The sequence below is a fragment of the Argiope bruennichi genome, chromosome 9, assembly GCF_947563725.1.
Source record: "Argiope bruennichi chromosome 9, qqArgBrue1.1, whole genome shotgun sequence".
NCBI classification, from domain to species: domain Eukaryota; kingdom Metazoa; phylum Arthropoda; class Arachnida; order Araneae; family Araneidae; genus Argiope; species Argiope bruennichi.
Genome location: NC_079159.1, coordinates 90,120,395 through 90,141,058, shown reverse-complemented (window position 1 = coordinate 90,141,058; position 20,664 = coordinate 90,120,395). Strand labels below are relative to the sequence as shown.

Genomic DNA, 20,664 nt, shown 5'->3' with positions numbered 1-20,664 from the left:
TTAGGGTGAAAAAGCAATTTTAACGCAAACACGCAGGATTATGGATAGTTATTTACGGTGGGAATTTCATCGTGCAAGTTACATCTAATTAAATTATACATTAAAAATTTGTATCTTTTGCATAAAAAGTGACGAATTAATTTAAAATATCTGTTGAAATTACGTTTTCAATCGTTACGTTTTTACGAATGGCTAAAAAAGCAGATTCTAAAATAATGTACCATGATAAAATTGATACCGAATAAGATTTTTTTAAAGGATTTTTTTTTTGTTAAGAATAACTAAACTGCTAAATATGAAAATTAAGTATATGTAGCAAAGACAGAAAAAAATATGCCCTGGATAAAAATCTTTATAGATCGCATTAAGAACAGGATTACAGATTCGCTTACACAATAAACTATCAGCATTACTGATTGTCAGAAGAATTCTTTAAAAGCTAATAGCTGAAGCAACAGAGGCAAGTATCCCTTTGAGACTTGGTAACATTTTTTTTTGGGGGGGGGGTTTAAATTGTATAACTGTTTACCCATTTTTTTTCTTTTATAACACAACTTTCAGCTTGCGATATCTAACAATCTCATAATCTTTAATTACGTAGAAGCCATTTTTTTTACATTTTCATTTAATTTTATTTACATGTTTTAACTTGAAACACTGAAGGGTTTTCGAAGAAATCGGATATCCTTTTAAAGTGTCTCCACAGAATATGTTAAAATGTCTTCAAATCAGTGAACTTTGATTAACATGTGTTTATTAGATAGGATATAAATTCCTAAATTTAATTTGGAAGAAATCGCAATATTTTTACTTTCTTGTATACCTAGTATATAGAAAGTATAGCAATCGTTGAAAAATTCTGACTCGGGACTTTGATGAATCTGTGTTTTAGGCCTCTGAGTTCGAAAAGCCCATTTTTCGAAAATATTCATCTGTTCGTATGCGCTTTGATTTAGATGGATAAAATTTGGTATAGTCTTTATACCAAATTTGTAGATTGTTATCAAATTTTGGAGAAAAGCCTCTCCGAGGAAGTTTGTCTGTCCAGCTGTTCAAATACAAGTCAACACGATAACCACAAAACGCAGAGAGCTAGATATATAAGATTCGATACATAGAATTAACATTTAGAATCTAGACATCTTTCAAATTCTGAGCCAAATCCAAGAAGGTATTGTCCGTCTGTCGGTCTGTACTTTCAGAGATATGTAAACGTGATATCTCAAAGATGTAATGACTTAAATATATCAAATTTAGTGTGGCATTTTATGAATACAATTGCTGTTAAGTGTCAAATTTTTGTTTTAATCGGTTGGAAAAACACACATCTAAAATACAAATTAGATTTTTCAGATATTATTTACCAAATACCAGGGATTAAATGCCAAATAATTCAAGAATTACACAATAGATTCAGTGAAAAATTTAAGCTTAAAGTTAATATTTCGCTACTACTGTAGGCTAGTGTCATGCAAAGAGTTCTCTTTACATACCTTTATTAGAGTACGCGAGAAAGCTTTGGGAAGTTTTTTGTTTTTTATCTTTCATATCCATTCCCAATTTATTGACAATTTAATTGCAATTCGTCGTACTTTAAAATTGAAAGATTTAAGAATAGATCAATAAGCAAAGAATCGTCTTTAAATTGGTCTTGTTGACTTTAGTTTAAATTCCATTTTTATTTCTGTTCAAAAATTAAAATCAGATTAATAGCGAAATCACTTTCCTTTTATTTATAAACATAGGTTTCAAGTGTTTTTTGATGCATGTACATCATGTGATACGACAAGGAACAAGCGTGATATGGCAGAAAAAGTGGCAGAGAGCGCGTTTCCGACTCGATGACAAATTGCAACCGCATTAGAAATATCATCAAGAGATAAACTGGCGCCTGCAGAGCAAAGCCATTAAATGCACCTGTTTAGTATTTTCTCTTTTTATTTAGACCTTGCCACCTAAAAACATCTGCTTCTGACAGTATCCTAGTACTTGTCATTTCCTTGCTTTCTTCAAGATGGAGGTCTCAACTTTATAAAAATAATGAATAAATAGCGAAATTTAACTGTAAGTCGGAATGAAAAAGATCATTGAAAATCTTAAAGGAAACTAATTCATATTCAATAATTTGACAACAAATGTGATAAATCAAGCCATAACAATTCACTTTACAAGTATCAAAGCAAAAAGAGAAGTTATATAAATTGGTGGATTTATTTAAATCCACCAAGGATACAGATTTGCATCTAAACATAGGCTGAAGAAACAGACAAGGCCTTAAGTCGGATTGCATAAAACTTGTATTTGACAGGAAATTTTATGACTTCAGACTGCTTCGTAGATGCATGGAATAAAGTAAGGCAGAATTTTTATTTTATTGGGTGTTATATTTCCATTTTCTTGCACTAATACGTTAAAAATTCGTGTTTATTTATTATACTGAACATGACAGATATTTAAAAAATATATAAATAAAAGTTTAAACACAAAATTCAAATAATAAAAATCTTTTATAAAGTTAGCCATTTTGCAAAGAAACTAAAATCAATATGGAGGTTTAAATGAATACTTAAGATACAGATAATTATATTTTGTAAAGCAATTAAACTCTAGGAACATTATGATCGAATTACAAAACAATTTATGAATATTTTAATTCGAACATACAGAAAAAGAATTGCATTTTTTGTGCAGATTAAAAATAGCATTTTAAACCATAATTATTCAGAAATTCTATAAAGAAACATAAGAATAAATCGTTTTTCCTCTGTCTTTATTAATGCTTGCTTATCCAAAAAGCGAATCTTACGATGGCAATTTTGTAATGCTTTTGTTAAGCTCGCCATTAAAATATTTAAAGTATCTCAAACTTCTTTGAATGGAGTTGCATCATTTCAGCATTTTTCAAAAATTCTGAATGAATTAAATTAATATTCTGACAAAGAAAGTCATAGATTGCTACAATACAAGCAAGATGCTGAAAATTCATTTCAAAATAAATAGAAAATTTCCTATTTTGCTTAAAATTATGCGATATTATTCGTTATTATACGATATAACGTTGTTATAAGTTGTGTTACAAAGAACTCTTCATATTATCTAGTAAAATATGTAATAAATATCACTACCAAAAACATTGAATAAAACACGAATATCTTCCGTTCCATGACTTCACTTAACAAAGCGTTGCCAACAGAACTATTGTCAATTGTTCATGTATTGATATTTTAAGCGATGAGCATATAAGGGCGAATGTAATAAATAAAGAGCCCTAACAATTCATTAAAACTGTAGAAGAGCACCCTGACGCTAGAGAGCAGACAAAAGAGAATTAAAGAATAATTTTATATATTAAAACCTAATTTAAATAAAATATCTGCTGAGAACTTAGATATTTTAATACCTTAACTTATTTACAAACAGAATTCAAAGTTTTAGTGCATAAACATTCAATCATTGAAAATTTTTTAAAATTAATTATTCATATAAAAGAAACCATCCGAGTCATTCACTTTTTACCACTTCAAAAATCTTTGAAAAATTGAAATTTGTTAAATCATTTTGCACAGAAACAGTTTTCAAATATATGTAAAACTAAAACGCCTTTTGGTTCCTTACAAAAATATTTCTTTAAATTTTGTTCACAGTTACAATGTAAGTACAAGGAATATTTTAGTAAAGGTTTAGTAATAATTAAAAATTTAATTTCTAATGAATTAAAGTTAAATTTTCATTGTGCAAGCAAATATGAGAAGTCCAAAGTTTGTTTTAATAAGCTGAATTTATCCCTTTGCAATAGAGGACTTTTGTGCTCGCGTCGCCAAAACGAGTTCCCTCTCGAGTGTAAAGGGTTAAAATATCCAAAATATAGGCATTATTTTATATTAAAGAAAAATGCTTCCTTAATGTGAATTTTTTTCAAGTTTTCTAAAAAAAAATTTGATTCAAAATTTGATTATTTTTGCTTTTACTGATCAATCAATATTGAAATTCGCTGTTAAAAATAGCAATCACAATATTGTAAGTTCTAACACATTTTAAGTTGCCATTCACAATGTGCAGATAAATTTTGAATCTTTAAAAATCTTTAGCAATTTATGGGGAGTAAAATCCCTTCCTAAATCGATATGTGCTAAAGAAGTTCCTATCAGAATCTTGATAGGGTAAAATCCCTGAAATGAAACTTTTATGCCTCTTTAACTCTTATGTCACGATGTAGACTGACATTTCGCGTTATCACTTCAATGTGTAAAATAAATTGAATTTAATTTTAAAAGTTTCTTCTTTTTGGCCACGCATATGTAGAATTATAATTGTTTGTTAATGGGAGGACTAGTATTCCAGCAAGTGCTAATTTTAAATATTACTTTCTCGTACCATGTTTGAAATACGTAACTCTAAAAAGTTGATTTGACTAACTTTATGAGTTAACTTGAACCACGAAACATTTATTAGATTATACTTCAAATTTCGCCCAGAAAAATTGATGAATTAATAAATATTTAATGAAGGTTGTGTAAAAGGTAAATAGTAAATGCTTCAATAATAAAAACATCCCGAGTAAATCAACAAGCAAAGAATAAATCAGATATTCTGTACTTATCAATATACAGTTTTTAAAGTAAAGTGAAGCTAATAAATTGGAAATGCTCTTTGATATTAAAAATTTGCAATATAAAATTTCCTACGTATAAAATGAAATTTTATATCCAAGAATTTCATTGTTTCGAATATAATCATCAGATTCAATATTTTTTTTCTTTAGCAAGATAAATATTTTAGTGAATGAATAGTACTTAAAACCCACTCAAGAAATTTATAATCCTTTGTTTACACAGCTTTCCGATTGTCCTTCAATATCTCGTAACGAACTTACTCAAGGACAAAAATACGATACGTCTTTTATAAATAGAAACTGATGATCTTCGCAAAGATATATTATCACGAGGATACTCTTTCATTCACTCCGTCTTTAGACGCTTTATTCCTAATCAAAAACAAGTTTCCTCAGGAAATCTTTATAAGGATGATGGAACTTTTTCTTTCCTGAACTATTTAGTTCTTAAATATGTGCTTGTTTAACTGTTAATACAGTTTATGAAAACAAAACAAAAATCAATGAATTATAATTTTTATCTGAATTGTTCCTCTGATATACTGTTCATTCATATCTTAGAATTTTTAATACGGAAAAAGGGTGAAAAAGCTGCTCTTTAATATAAAAATTTCTACTTTTCATATTTTTAGGCAAAATGGAATCATTCTTAAAACGTTGCCTAGCAAATTACTCAGAATAGTCTTTGTAAGAATGTAGCAAGCACGTGACCTTTTTCAATAATATTTTGAAAAAAAAAAACTGCTTTTATAAAATTTATATTTAGATGCTGGTTCACAATAATATTCCTGTACCTTATTATAATCATAAATTTGAGCATGCATGCTACTTTTTTTTATTGCTCAAGTACAAGAGTGAAGCTCTTTTTAAAGTATGACAAATTTTTCAATCTACTATGACAATCGCCAATTCCTCATTGCTTTGAATTTTCTATTTGCACTTCATTACTGTTTATATAAAGATTGGTTTTTTTAAAAACATTTATTACATTATTTTATATTAAAACATGACAATTTTGTTTGTTAATAATTTTAATATTATTAAATAAAAAAGCCATAATAGATCTAATTTTAGAATTAGATTTGAATATGGATACCTATTTGCTTACATTTTTTCTTTTATTTAGAATCAGACTGATTTTTTCAAAGTTACAAACGCTCAGAATAAAAATAAGTTCTATATGGAGCAAAGCTATCAAGATAATACATAGAAAAAATGACGATACAATTTTTTTTCATCTACTGTTTCCGGAAATGCAGTGCCGACGCCTCGAAACATGCTCCAAGAACGAAAAACTTAAGAAAAGATAAAGCAAGTTTGCCAAAAGTCAATTCAACCATGAATGTGTGTAACCGACAATTGAAAAGTGCAATGACTTCCAATTCTCACCTCGGAATGGAAAGAAAAAGAGAAAAAGATGAATGTAAGAATAATTTTATTCTTTTTACTTTTGAATCTGCAATCATCAACTTTGTAATCTTGACAACTGAAAGGAACGAGTACATCAAATGATATACTGACCCTTCTATTAAAAGAAGAACGAGTAGAAGTGAATCTCAATTTATAAAAGTTTATAGATTTTTATCGTAACATTTCCCAAGTATAGATTTAAGATAGGTTGATTTTTTTTTCAATATTGTAGTATTGGATAAAACTTGAATTTTGCATTTATAAATTTTTTGCTTGGGGGAAAAGTCGAATTTAATTATAAGATTCACATTTGAACTAAAGAATATAAGAAAAATATTCTGTTTGCAATATTTTTGCCGAAGGAGTCCAGTATAATTCTACTAAGTGATTATATTATAATTATATAAACGCAGAGAAATATTTCGGTATAGCTTCTTTTTTTATAGTTCAATAAACTATTTGCACCCAGAAAAATAATTCGATGCATAATTATTCATTTAATACAAGACCATATTAAACTTGCAAAAAATAAATATGTATATTTTTTAAATGGAATTTCTCCTAAAAATTAATCTACATCTTCTTATAGGTATTTTTATCATACAAAATTTTAAAAATAAAACGTCAGAATGATGGACAGTTTTGAATGGAGAGTAAGAGGCACCATCTGAATACAAAGGGTAAATTTCAAAACAGCACATTTATTTAATGAAATGTTTAAACAGATTTAATGATTGAATTACGAATTGGACTTTTTATCCTCATTTATTTTACACGGAAACAAAACGCCATAAAATTGAATTTTTATAAAACCATCAAATGCATGTACTGGATGTTCGAAAGCCATCCCGAACCTGAAAACCTTTTTCACTTAAGAGTTGGTACAAAATGCTTACTTGATCTTAATTTGATTAAACCATAGATATTCTGTTTCTGGCTTTCTTTTGGAATAATTTGTTAATAAGAGAGTATACATGAAAAAATTACTTAAAGCAATTAATTTAATTCGAAGAGTAAAATTCCTTTTTATTTAAGCCTGAAGAAATCATTTTTGTATGATCTGGAAATTTATTAGCGAGTGAAATTCAATAATAGGTCTGACTGAACCCCAAAAGATTAAATCTACTATTCTATCCGCAATAATAATGTAATGATTAAATAAAAATTTCAACTGAATTTGATATTTCTTGCATCAGGAAAGGGATTTTTCAGATTTCTACAATTGGCATGTAGTATAACTTCTGAAACAACTGTATTCTGAAGATATCGCCATTTCTGTTGCATCTTGCCTAATCAATAGCAAATATTAATTCGATTTTAATGCCATAAATAAGTATTAAAATTAATGTAATAATGATTAAAATTTAAACGAAAAATTCGAAGTTTTTGAATAACCTATAAAGAGTTTACAAATACGATATATAATTACACTTGAAGGTAAAAATTTCAAATCAAAGAAATACTTGTGGTTTTGTTGGAAATGGAACAATTGTTTCGTTGTTTCCACTACAAATATTTATTTTTCAAATAGATGTAAAAGATAGGATTTCGAAGAAAAGTACCCTCATTTCTGATAATACAGTAGCAATCATTAAATATTCACAATAAAATAATCACTACTATCTAAAGAAAATAATTTATCAAAAGTAACCAAAAAAGTGCTAAATCAATCAAGTTTCTCAGTAGTGATTTCAATGGTTACGCCGTAGTTTCTCTAGCGACTCCCTGGTGCCAGAAAAACCACATGCTATCGCTTTGAAACCGACAAAATGGAAAAAAGATCCTTCCGTAATAACAGTTTCCGTTACGCAATAAAAATAACTGATCATTTATATGCAAGTCGTCCAGTGCGGTTGATCGAAAGCGGTCTCACTCCATCAACTTTACTTTCCTCAAGTGCAGTCAGCGCCCTCTACATTTTAGAAAGTTCATCGCCGCATCTGTTGGGAAGAAATACTCATCTTGGTAATCTTCGCACGTCCCTGTATCATCCAGTTCGGCGAAATGGATGTTGGCTCGTGTTGAAACTGAAAAATCGATTCCGAAAGAGCGATAAATAAAGAGGCTCGGGAGTAAGATGGGCACCGGAAAGCCCAGTATTGGAAATTCACAGCCCAACTAGAGTTGCACACATTTTATAGGGGGAAAATGGCATTTAAAATTGCTTGAATTTTCTTACCCATTTTCGACATTAAAAAAAACACCAATGAAATATCTTTACATTTCCAAAAATATAAAATACGAAAAATATTTTTAATTATTAAAAATGATGGAAAAGGTTTCTAGCCTTTTACGAACAGTTTGAAGATTGCTTGAACTTTTGTTGGTCGTTTCTGTTGCAAAAATTGAATAGTTAATGAACATAACAGCAGTCACAATAATCCCTGTTTATACGGCTAAGTTTTGTGATAACAAGATGATTGGCTGTAATTAAAAAATATATTTTTACTATTGGGAACAGTTAAGTCTGCACTCGGTGGTTTTAAGGGTATCCAGTTTCGGACGACAATAACCCATTTTATCACACCAATTTTGAAATACAATAACCTAAAGCAATAAAGTCAACCATAAATTCTTATAAAATTACTATTGTCAAATATATGGCTTCTAATAAAAAAAAGTGAGCAAAAAAAATTTATTGTTCAGGTAAAATTACACATCATTTACTTTTTCGTACGTATTTTTAAAAATATAGCAATAAACTAGCATTCCATTTTGAAGTAACATAAAAGTTATTTCGGAGCGAAACTCGTAATTTTAGACTTGGATGAGAAGGAGACGCCTAAACAGGGATACAACATTTCTCCAAATTCCATGTCGTACCAACGGAGGAATTGAAAGATTTAACCCTTTGTACTCGGAAAAGTAATTCGATGCAAAATTATTCATCTAATACAAGGGCTTATTTATTGTTCCGAAAATTATATATAATTGCTTCACGTTGAATTTACGCGAAAAATTTACCTCTTTGTACTATTCTGTGGGTATTTTTAACAATCAAAATTGAAAGATAAATCTCTCAAGTCATAAAATTCATCTCTCGAATGCAACGGGTTCATTCCCAACGTCAGAATTCAAAGTGAGCTAAATTCGCATGCGCGTGCATCTTCGCCGAAATCAGATCTCGAACCCAGATTTCGCCACGAGCTATCCAAGTTCATGCCAAAAAATGTACTTTGATTTAAAATTTATCTGTACGAACAACGATGAGAAAAATATTTCCCCAGAATAAAATTTAATTAAAAGAATAAAATTTAATTAAAAGAACAAAATATCTGGAAATATTTAGATGAATTATAAAGATAGATATTTAGATAAAGTATTTAAAAATATGAAAATATTTAGATAGCTTAACAATGAAATATTTATTGTTAATCTCATCATACATCATATCGGGGAAAATGCAATTTATTTGTCAAATAATCGAAAACTTAAAAGAACGAAAGGCGTCCAATTTCGGTGTTGACGCTTGAAGGTAAGATGCAACAAGTGTTAAAGGGGTTGAATCTCAATGATATCACAAGACAATTAAGAACGGGAATTGAATTTCAAAAAGCGCTTCTAAGAATTCAAGAAAGCGAGACAAAATGAAGAAATATTTAATTTCGGATTTACTGCAAAGAAAGAAGAAATTTAAAAGTTGATATTACTTTTACAGCAATTTTTGTGCACGTTCATCTATGAAACGTAAATATTCTGTTTCTAGATTAACTTTTTAAATTAAAATGTTTTCACTGATTTTGTTAGTGTAATCGATTTTATTTATTCTAAACAATGAGATTACGTCAGATCGCAGCAATATTAGAAAAAAAATACTTTCTGGCTGATTTTTATATATTTTTTTAGAAAATGCATTTCTAATGATTAAAAATATTTTTAAATTTATTCAAAAACAAACGTATTTTTTACAAGTAAATATCTGCATATTTAAAAAAATCTTTAAAAGCCATTTCACCATAAAATACTTCAAATCGCAATAGCAACATATGAAACGAAATAAACTAATTAAATATAAAAAAACTACTTGTTTCAAGGTTTCTCTTGATCGAATGGATATCCACAAATTAAATTTTATCGCCGCTTTGTCGATTTTGCACAATTCTTTTATTAACACCCCGTTGGAGTTAAAAAAGAAATTATGGATGAAAGTGTGAAGCACTTTGGTCTAGACCAATTCCAAAAAGTTTGTGCTTCGCCGCCCTGGGGAGTCTAGGCTTCCTTATGGGGCGCCGCGAGAGACGCCATTTTCACAACTTCATTTACGTTTTCAATTCAATTCATAGGTCGTAAGCTAATACCGATTTCATAAATTGAATTTCATAGATTGGTCCATCTTCATTTAAAGTTGCTGAAGAGGTTTGATAAAGTTGTCTCGTGAGATACATTTAAACCAAAATTTAGCGAAATGGAATTATCCGAGTTTTGGTTCAAATCAAGGTATCCAAGAAGAATATTACTCTTAAGAACTTAAAACCTTATTATTTTAATACCACTTTCTATTTTCCATTTGAAGAACGTTGGATTTAAAGCAATCATAAAAATCAGAATCGCGCGGAAGTTATTGAAGGAAAGGAAGTGGAAGTAACTGTTCAAATTATTCCAACGATTCGAAAAAATTTGCAGTAATCAATAAGCTAATACAACGTACCAGCTGTTATATTTGAAAATGTATTCAATGAATTTTTATGGGGCTTTAAATATAAATCCTTTTTACGTAACCAATGCCAAGATTATTTTGAGAAAAATACATGTGGATTTTACATAAAAAGCTTTAGGAAAATCCGAATTCAACAAGGGCATTGAGAATAATAATAATAATAATAAAAACATTTAAGAACAGCTGATGCAGAAATACACTCCAGTATTCTTATGGAATTATCCGACTAAAAAGATGGTCCCACCATAAAGTCAGCGTTCATCTTTTTGCATTTCAAACAAGATGTGGCAAAGATACTGGAAAGAAGTTCTCTCGTAACCAAGATGCTCTGAATTATGAGTCCCTAATCCGCTTTCCCAATAACAACCACTATGCAAACTTCGTAGCAGAGCAACATTTTAATGACTTACAAATAAAACGATAGCATACGACTGGTCGTATATAAATTAGATGCAAGCTTAAAAAATATTAATTATACTAAGATCGAAAAAGAAAAAAAATGCTAATAAAAAAGCAAGCCTAAAAGGTTGAGAATTCTTCAAATAAAATATAAAATTTAGGGAATTAGAAAAGACATTTATATGTTTGCAGACGACTAAATGTTGATACATGGGATAAATACTAAATCTGGCATTAACTTCTGAGTCCATTGAACAGTATGGACGCCAGATATGATAAAGTTTTGCACTTAACCTCTAAGTACATTTTGTCAGTTTTATTTATGAAAGATTTCAATAAAAAAATTGAGGCTACTCTTGTAATTTAAATAAAGTTTAATTTTTAAGATTTTACACAAATGTTCATTTAATAGTTTATAAAAACAAGAGGAAATAAATGCGTAAAGGTCTCAAAGTTTTGTTAAACGTTTTATACATTATAAAGGGGAGATTTGTAATATAAACCTGAAATGTTTATTTGAAATTGAATTTCGAATAAATTTCAAACTATAAATTTGGAATTGCATTAAAAATGAAGCAAAATTCACTTATGTTGTAGTTCTAAAGAAAATTTTTAATGTTAAAAATATCATTAGATCTTCGCACCGATGTGCAAAGGAATCTATGCTTAGTAGAAATTATGAAGTAACCAGAATGTTCCGGAATTCGTACCACAAGTTTCCAAATTCCCCCTCGTTTAACATTACCCATTCTTTTTTAAGAATGAATAGCGGGTTACAAACTGACTACAGCTTGTAAATTGCGATTCAAGTCTCTGAAAGCTTTAAGTTTCATAGGAATGATATTTTTCGTTAAGTTTTGCAGCAAGACCAAGAAAACTGTTGCATTAAAAAAAAAATTATAAAATTAGATTCATTTTTCGTTTTGAACAATATTCTTTATTCATCAAAATTATTACACAAATATTTAACAGTATTTAAAAGGGAAAATTTGGATCAGATGCTAAATAATAAACACGTTTATTAATTAATAAACAATATGAATGCGGAATAATTTAAATTGATTTTTTGTCAAATTTTTCAAAACAATTTGATGGACGGATGCATATAAAAAACAAATGGGTTTTTTTTTTTCTTCTTAGATCAAGACTAAAATGTTTAGTAAAATTAACTCGTCACTAATGACGCTGTCTCGAATTCTATTAACAATAAAGTAGCGACATATATATCTGACAAATAAAACTAGAGTGCATTTAAAGATTTCACTATAAAACACAAACTATAAAAAGTATTTTTTTTTTCATTTGATTTAGAATTTTTTTTTTAAATTTCTAAAATAAAATAGCGAAAATGTCTTTTCCGGCCTCAAAAACAGAGGCGTAAAAATCTTGTATTTTTTGTGCTTCATTTATAAACAAGGATAATATCTATAGTTTCAAAGCATAAAATAAACCTTTGTTTAAGATTAAATTCACTACTACAAGTCAAATTTTTATTTGCAGCTTCAATATATCAGAGAAATATTAATATATTTAGCGATCAGTAATGAGATTTGCTATTAATGCACGTTGTTAAAAGCAAGTTTATTAAAAAAATATGAGACGTTTTACAGCAGAAATATTTAACTTTTATGCCTACTAATCTATTGGATTACAATAACAATGCGGTTTTTATTAAATTAAGTTTAGTTAATCTAGTCGATAATGCTTCTTGTTCATATGACTCAGATTTATAATAAAAGGAACGAAAAAAAATTATTTAATTTAAGAATTTCTAAAACTGCCGGTAGATTAGGAAATTCTTTAGCTAGTTAAAAAAAATTAATTACTATTTTCACTTTATCAATAAATCTTTCAGAAAATTTTAAGCTTATGATGTATAGTAAAAACATTTATTTAATAACAATTTATTTCAAATTCATTTTTTGCAGTAAAATGAAAGAAAGTTTAAATTGGTAAAAATATAGTAACATATAAAAATAGTTATTTTCTATTTTATTCATCATATCAAATGTTAATATTTAAACCTACCTCTCTTTGAGCTACTACTTCTTAATCTTCGGGGAAAAGATTTTGCTGCTTACACCTTGGAAAACGAAAAGGTACTGAGAGAAGCTTTTGCAAGAATTGCCTCGCAGCGGCAATTAAACATCACGTGACCAACATGCCGGCAAATGAGCTAGACTTTCGTCTGGAATATCGCGATGGAAAAGTTGAAAGAGCTTATTTCTCATGTTTTGACAGGGTTAAAAATAAAATAATACTCTGATAAATATGCGTATGGATGTTCGTTAGGATTAAAATATCAATTTTTTTTTTCATCCTGTCCATGAACATGAATTGATGAAGGGAATTTTAAGAAAAGACAGCTTAATGGATTAGAGACACATTTCCTTTTTCTCATTTTTTTATAATTGAATTTTTATTCATAAATATTTCGCATGCTATTTTTACTGTTCAAGGCTTTATCGTTTATTCTGTTTACTGATTGAATTAAATAAAATGACTTCTAAGATTATTTTTTTAAAAAGATTTTAAGAAAAATACTTATTTCTACAAAACGCACTTAGCATAACTTAAACGATACTCAATTAATAACCTCAGAGTAGAAAAATAGATTAATTTGATTTTGTTGATAAGTCTGTTTAAAGGTCGTATTTTTTCTTATATATAATAATAAATTAAGATAAAATTTCATCGCATCTAACAAGTATATAAAAATCTTTTTAAAGCTAGACACTAGTGGATAAATGATTATATAACCTGATATTCTTCGTTGTAATATTTTAGTTTAAATGTAGATTTTAGCAACTGAATGCACGTTTAAAACCTCTATCAAGTATAATATCATTACTGTAAAACTTCGTCATTTCCTCCATGCCTAACTCTTACAACTAATTATATAATTTTTGACATTTAAATATATAATTAAATCAAAGAAGTAACTGATTCAGACTCTAATCATTTGGTCAAGTTGGAATCCCTTAGGTGCATTTTAGATCGCAAATGGATTGAAATAATAATAACTATTCCAAATAGGATGCTTCATCTAACTCACAAGTGAAATTCGTAGGTCAAGGAATTCAGTGCAATGAATTTTTTGACAAAACTTTTTGGTGAATTTTACTGGTTTTATGAAACATACAATGATAATGATGGATTATAAAGAAGTGATATGAATTTTTATCTTCAGTAAGTTGACAAGTATCTGCTTACGATTCTAATGGTCTGTAAATGAAAGAATTAAGAAATCAGCATTACAAAAAGAATGTTTTGAATTCTATTTAATGCATCTCCAAAATTTGAAACTGAGATTAATTCAATGTTTTCTTTTTAACTAACACGATATGTTTATTGAAAACAATAAAAAGTTATTTATATATATATATATATATATATATATATATATATATATATATATATATATATATATATATATATATATATATATAACCAAAATAATTCTTCATATATATATATATATGAAGCATTATTTTGGTAGATACGTGGTGGAAAGATGACACTTTGAAAGAAACTTTAATTTATTTTATCACCGCAGCCATAATTTGTACAAGGGACTGTAGGCGAAACATTTCTGTTTGCACCTAATACAAGAGCAAAATCTCTGAGACTTTTTCCCTGCAGCGCTTTCACTATAAGATTCTGATAGATATTTCTTTGACACGTGCCATCTTAGGAAAGGGACATCTTAGACCATAAGAAAAAGATTGCTGGGATTCTTATCCTTTTTCTGGTGGTATGGGGAATTCCAAAGCTAGCAATTTTTTAGAACGCGTGTTAGAAATAATTAAATTAAAAAAATAGGATATGAATCAGGAAATAAGAGAAAATATTAGAATGAAGTAATGGGCTAATTTCATTAAATTATGAGAATCATTATATATACATAAGGACAGAAATATTTATCCCCATGATTATATACTGTGAGATTCTGATAGGGATATCTTTACACGTGTCGATTTAGATGAATAGAACGTAGTCGATTATAAGGATCTTTTAAAATGATGTGTTTAGATCAACAAATTTTTATCCCTTCACTCGGAGTGTGGGAACTTGTCGATTTCAGCAATTTTACAGAGCTTCTGTTGCATCAATTAAATAAAAAAGGTGGAATTGGATCAGGAAATAAGAGAACATTTTAGAATGAAGTTAATTAAGATAAACTTCGGAAATTAATTATGGTTTAATTTAGATTTAAAAGTATCATTATATATATATATATAAAGGGAGAGAAAGAGAGATAGATAGGGAGAGAGAGAGGTTATACACTCCAAAAACCAGGATCTGAATATAAAAATGAAATATAAATTTCTTTTGAATAATATAATAATGCTCTAAAATACTTTAAAAACCTTATTTGTTATTATCCATTACAAAATTTCCATACATTGTATCAATATTTTTGATCAAGATGAACAAAATTTTCAGAGAAAAATAAATATGTTTTTTCTAGTAAATGTTTTTGGAAATCCTAATAATGAAGGGGTTTTTAGCCATAAATTAAACTAGATATATTATAAAAAGTAAGTGTTGTCGTTTTGTGACTACTTTTGGCACTTTATGGTAAGGATTGGAATTAGATGACATTTCGCAATATCTTATGCATGTAAAGCTGCATCTATTAGATGTTTTTCGCACATAACATTTTTTTTACAGAGATTTAATTACATTTCTTATTAGAATTATTTATTATAGTTATACAGAAAAACAATGAAAATCCTATGAATTTATCAAAGATTGAATATTATACCCATAAAATACATTACCACAGTATAAAAATGAAAATTATTGCACTTAAAGAAAAGCTAAACACATTCCAGATGCAATTCTACTTATTCTTATCTCACGACAATTTACTTAATTAGATGACAATTTTACTGTATTCACATCGAAGTTACATTAACATTTACTGTAATTCATTTCGAAGTTAATATAGTATATTTGTCCCAAATTCATGTGAGTTCGAACCCAACGGCAATACCAAATGGTATCATAATTCGCTCCCTTACCAGAGTAGTCTCTTATAGATTCTGTTAAGAGAAATAATGAAAGAAACAAGATCTTCAAAAGTAACAATCAGAAGGGGAGAGTTCTTGTGTCACGAAATAGAGTAATAACCTTGACTTGGTCAGATTCCCAAGTCTCTGTTGTATAATTAGATCCCATATCTAAAGATAATTTAGTGATAATTGAAGCCTGTTTTTCTGCATTAGTGCAGAAAGCAGATTGTTATTCTGATTGCAGAATACTCATCGAAAATCGAACGTCCTTGGGGAACAGTCATGTGCACAACCGAAGGTCAAGCACATGCCATCTCTTTCTACGATTGATAAATTTTTCTTCCCTTTGACCCTAAATTTGGCAAAACGAAAAAGAAATAAACACATTTATAGTAAATAGACATCTTTCGCAACAGAAACTTATCTAAAAACAGAAATGAAAATAAAACGCAATCGCCCAGATTGCTAAATTTGAATCTGATAATTTTATATAGTAACAACGCGTAAAATAATCAAATAAAAAAATAAGTGAAAGTGTTGACTTCACAATATTTATTTTTACAATCTACTGTTTTGCTTGTTTACAGATTTATATCGCGATAGAAGTTTCTAGAAGAAAGTAAAATAAAATGTTCTGAAAATTTTCTAGATATTATATAGTAACCTCATACTTGTATAAATAGAGATACATACTAGTAACTGTTCTAAGAATCTCTCGACTCTAGATTTAACTATCTTAATTATTCTAAAAATTTTTGAAATAGTTGTTTATATTTTTTATTATAATATAATTTGTCAAAAAGAAACGGATTTGGATTTTTGGATTTTTCCGCATAATTCTAATCCATCTGAAAAATTAGCTCTAATAAATAAATTTAAAAAATCTGCATAATAATACTTTTAATTTAGTACTTTTATAACATTTATGACTTGTGAACATAATTACTGTTTGTTTTTACAGAAATCACATTTAATTTGCAATAAATAATTATATTGCGAGCACAGGATCTAAAATATTCTGCATTATCAAGAGAAAAACATATCAGAACGGGATTTTTCTCAATTATCACAAGAACTGGAAATTTAACAAATTTTGCCACTTAAAAGTCAATGGATGACGTTTTTGAAGCGTGTAAACATAAAATAATGTTCATTTTAGTTTTAAAAAATCGTAAAAATATCAAAGTTTTAAAGTATTATATTTTTACTACGGTGTAATTCAAACTTATATATTTTGTTATTGAATTTATGTTTAATACTAATTTTTATTGCTTTAAAATTTAAAGATCACACAGAATTAAAAATATCCAGAAATTATGTTTGCAAGCCATGAGCTTCAGAATCAAAGTATAAAAATTTTGTTATTAATAAAAACCAAATTGTGAAGCATTAATTTCATCATTTATATACTTATTTGAGTAATTTTTTTCCAGTGAAATATTTGTAACAAGAATAAAAGATGCCTACATTTAATATAAGTTTAGTCTGAATTTTTTTTCTTCCCATCTATATTCATCATAGTCCTCTATGAACAAAATATGGATAGAATACAGCTTCGTTTAAAAATAATGAGAAAATATCAAGCGACTTATTAACGGATCATTTAGTTACAGGCTGAATTTTTATTTTATAGAGCGCATGTAATGCTCAATTATCGAAACTAAATTAATGCTTAAAAACAAAACCAGGTTTTTTTTTTCAATACAACTAAGATGGTTTTAGCTACTTTAGTTAAAAATATTTTGCAAAGTTATACAGTTATACTAGTGGACAAAGACTCAGCAGAGGTTGACATTCCCGACGGTGGGCAGATAAGCACATAATATCAGTCAGCAGCTAGTTTTGGTGATATTATCAACAGAATATTTTAAACCACGTTTTTATCATTAAAACTAAAATATATATATATTTTTTTGTCTTAGCTACGATCAAGACAAGATGTATAGCTTTATTTACCATCCGAGGGCTACAGGCATGACTTGAATGATGAAAGGTAATAAAGTTTCATTTTATACAAAGTATTGCTTCCCTTATCTATGATGTTTTCAGACATCTATTATGATTTCAAAACAAAAACTAAAAATAACACTGTATAACATAGAATATAGTGAAGCAAGTTAAATATTTATGTTGTTTATCCGATGAGAATTGTGTCAAAAAGTGTTGAGATGACTTTCGTACTAATGGAGCTTCTGGATGCGAAAATCGATACCTGAATTTCTAGATTCATATATAAAAATCTATGAAACGCCTACTTTTTCTGAGTCTCAGACTAAAATTATAAATATATAGATTATATGCACAGACATCTAATGCGAAATCAATAGCAGCTCCTAAATTATAGTAATTATTTTGTTGGTGTTTTAAATAAAAAAAAATCGTAATAAATAAATTATCAGTGTTGAATGTATACTCTTTTCAAATTCCATATTTTCTAAAACAAAGAAGTATTTATGAAGAATTTACTTAGTTTATAAATCATTTTTAGTATTTTTTTAAGTGCACTATCTAAAAGTAAGATATCTTTTTGGACTTTCCAGATTTGATAAGTGTGATTCATTTTGGAATATTAAGATGATAAAAATAGATCTATTAAAGGTAAAGTAATCCAAAACTATTTAGTAACTGTATACTAAAAAGGGATAATTTGCCTTAGTCGTTATATTCATTCAATTAAACATATCATAAAGACCAAGTCAATTATTTTATATTCGGATTTTATTTATTTTCACATTTAAAGTAAGAAAAATAAAAGAAAAAATAAATTAAAACGTGAAATTTATTTACTGCATTTTTATTTCTAATTCTTTTTGAAACTTTCAGTACAATAGAATCCTTCTCTAATTACATCTTCTTCGAATAATGTTTACCGTCTGTAATACAGAAATTGAAAACATCTCACTATCTATTTAAAGTTATATAATTGCATTTCTTTTTACAGCAAAGACGATCTATTAAGGCATTTTTATAAATATCAGTTTTCCGTTCCCATGTGATGAAACATTAAAAAAAACCCTTAAACTAGAATTGACGGAAAAATAATATCAGAATGAAGAAATATAGAAAAATAGGCTGCTTTTAAAGCAAAAGTTTTGATCACAAACTATTTAAAGTATTCCCTAAGGGATGTTTTGACTAAATATTAATTAATTAATATTTAATTATTAATTAATAATTATTCCTAGCAAATAAATATTAATTTTCCTAAGTATAAAACGTATGGAAACGAACAAATTCCTAATGGAGTCGGTTACGAATAGATATCAAAGATATGAGCACGCAAGAAGTATTCTTTTGCATCGTTGAAATTAAAACTAATATCACATTGGATTTCATAGTTAAACAGTAAATGTTTGGTCTCCCAGGTCAAACTTGTTGCTCCACAAAAAATGGGAAACGTAGTAAGTATCAGTGTATCAGAAGTACATACTGATGCAAAATCGGTTTATCTACATTTTGTTCGTACTACATCACTTTCTGCAAAGTTTCATTTAACCTAAGAGACTCATTATCAATGTTACTGAAAGTCTGAAGAACTCTCTTTTATTCTATTTGAAGTCTATCAAAGCTTTTCAACACAAAACCATCATAATTTTTCAGTGTTCTTAATAACAATTATATAAAAACCATTTGATGATCGTCTCACGATTTCCAAAAATCTAAATTAAATACAAATACAAAATATAATACTGCCTACTTTAAGATCCCTATTATTTCATGTTGGAAAATAGCAAGAATCCACACAGAGAAACAAACAACAAGGGTAGTATTATATAAAACTAAACTAAATCTCATCATAGAAGTTTCCAATCAGATAAATATTAAAGATTTAATTGTTAAATAAACGGTATAAGACATAAAATTTAAAGGAATATAATAATCAAATCAAGAAAATTTTCTAAAATATCAAGACTTATATCACTCATAAATCACCGGTATATCCAATGGGCAAAAAAGTTTAATATCGAGACTTTGTGACACTTATTATTTTCTTTCCAATTATTTATACCTCCTACATATATAAATACCAAGACGACAGATCGTTATCGCGTTTATTGCATCTCGGGACGCAGGCTTAATATCTGATGGTGTTGACTGTGTCCAGGTAAACACGAAACGACGTATTAACTTGCCGCAGACACCCACGCACAAGCTGCGACGATCGATCGGCGTCCCAGCGATGAGTTGCCCAACAATAGAATTCAGTAACGGAAGCTAAAATGGAATTCTAGAAATGTCAAGCCTTAGCGCCATTTTAAGCCACGGATACAAGATACGACTCGACAAGCAGCAGATGCTTTATCGGAGAATTTAGCTCACTGTATTTCTTTCAGTCCGCTTCAGTTAATGAACAGATAATTGAGTTTGTTCAATGTGTCTAAAAGACTAAGTTGCAAATAATGGAATGGGCTGAAGGAATTCTCCTAATGTAATTTTCCCGCTTTGCGCTTTTATATTTTGCGTGGAAAAGATATTTTAGAAGTTGCTTTAGAATTTTTTTTTCTCGTTACGGGAAAAAATGTTACTAGAACTAAAGTTCTCTAGGAATCATACAATGGTAGATGGAT

The 20,664-nt window shown here is 28.2% G+C and overlaps 1 protein-coding gene across 4 annotated transcripts in view; it reads right to left on the bottom strand.

The window, feature by feature from the left end:
- The window catches only part of LOC129984806 (uncharacterized), a 127,330-nt gene that overhangs the window by 66,750 nt on the left and 39,916 nt on the right, over positions 1–20,664 (bottom strand). Inside the window, exon 1 of one of the 4 annotated variants that reach the window (XM_056094768.1) lies at positions 13,107–13,246. The exons of the other annotated variants lie outside the window; for them this stretch is intronic. The gene's annotated coding sequence lies outside the window, so the exon portion shown is untranslated. Of the gene's footprint in view, positions 1–13,106; positions 13,247–20,664 lie in introns of those variants that run through there. 4 annotated transcript variants of the gene reach the window in all.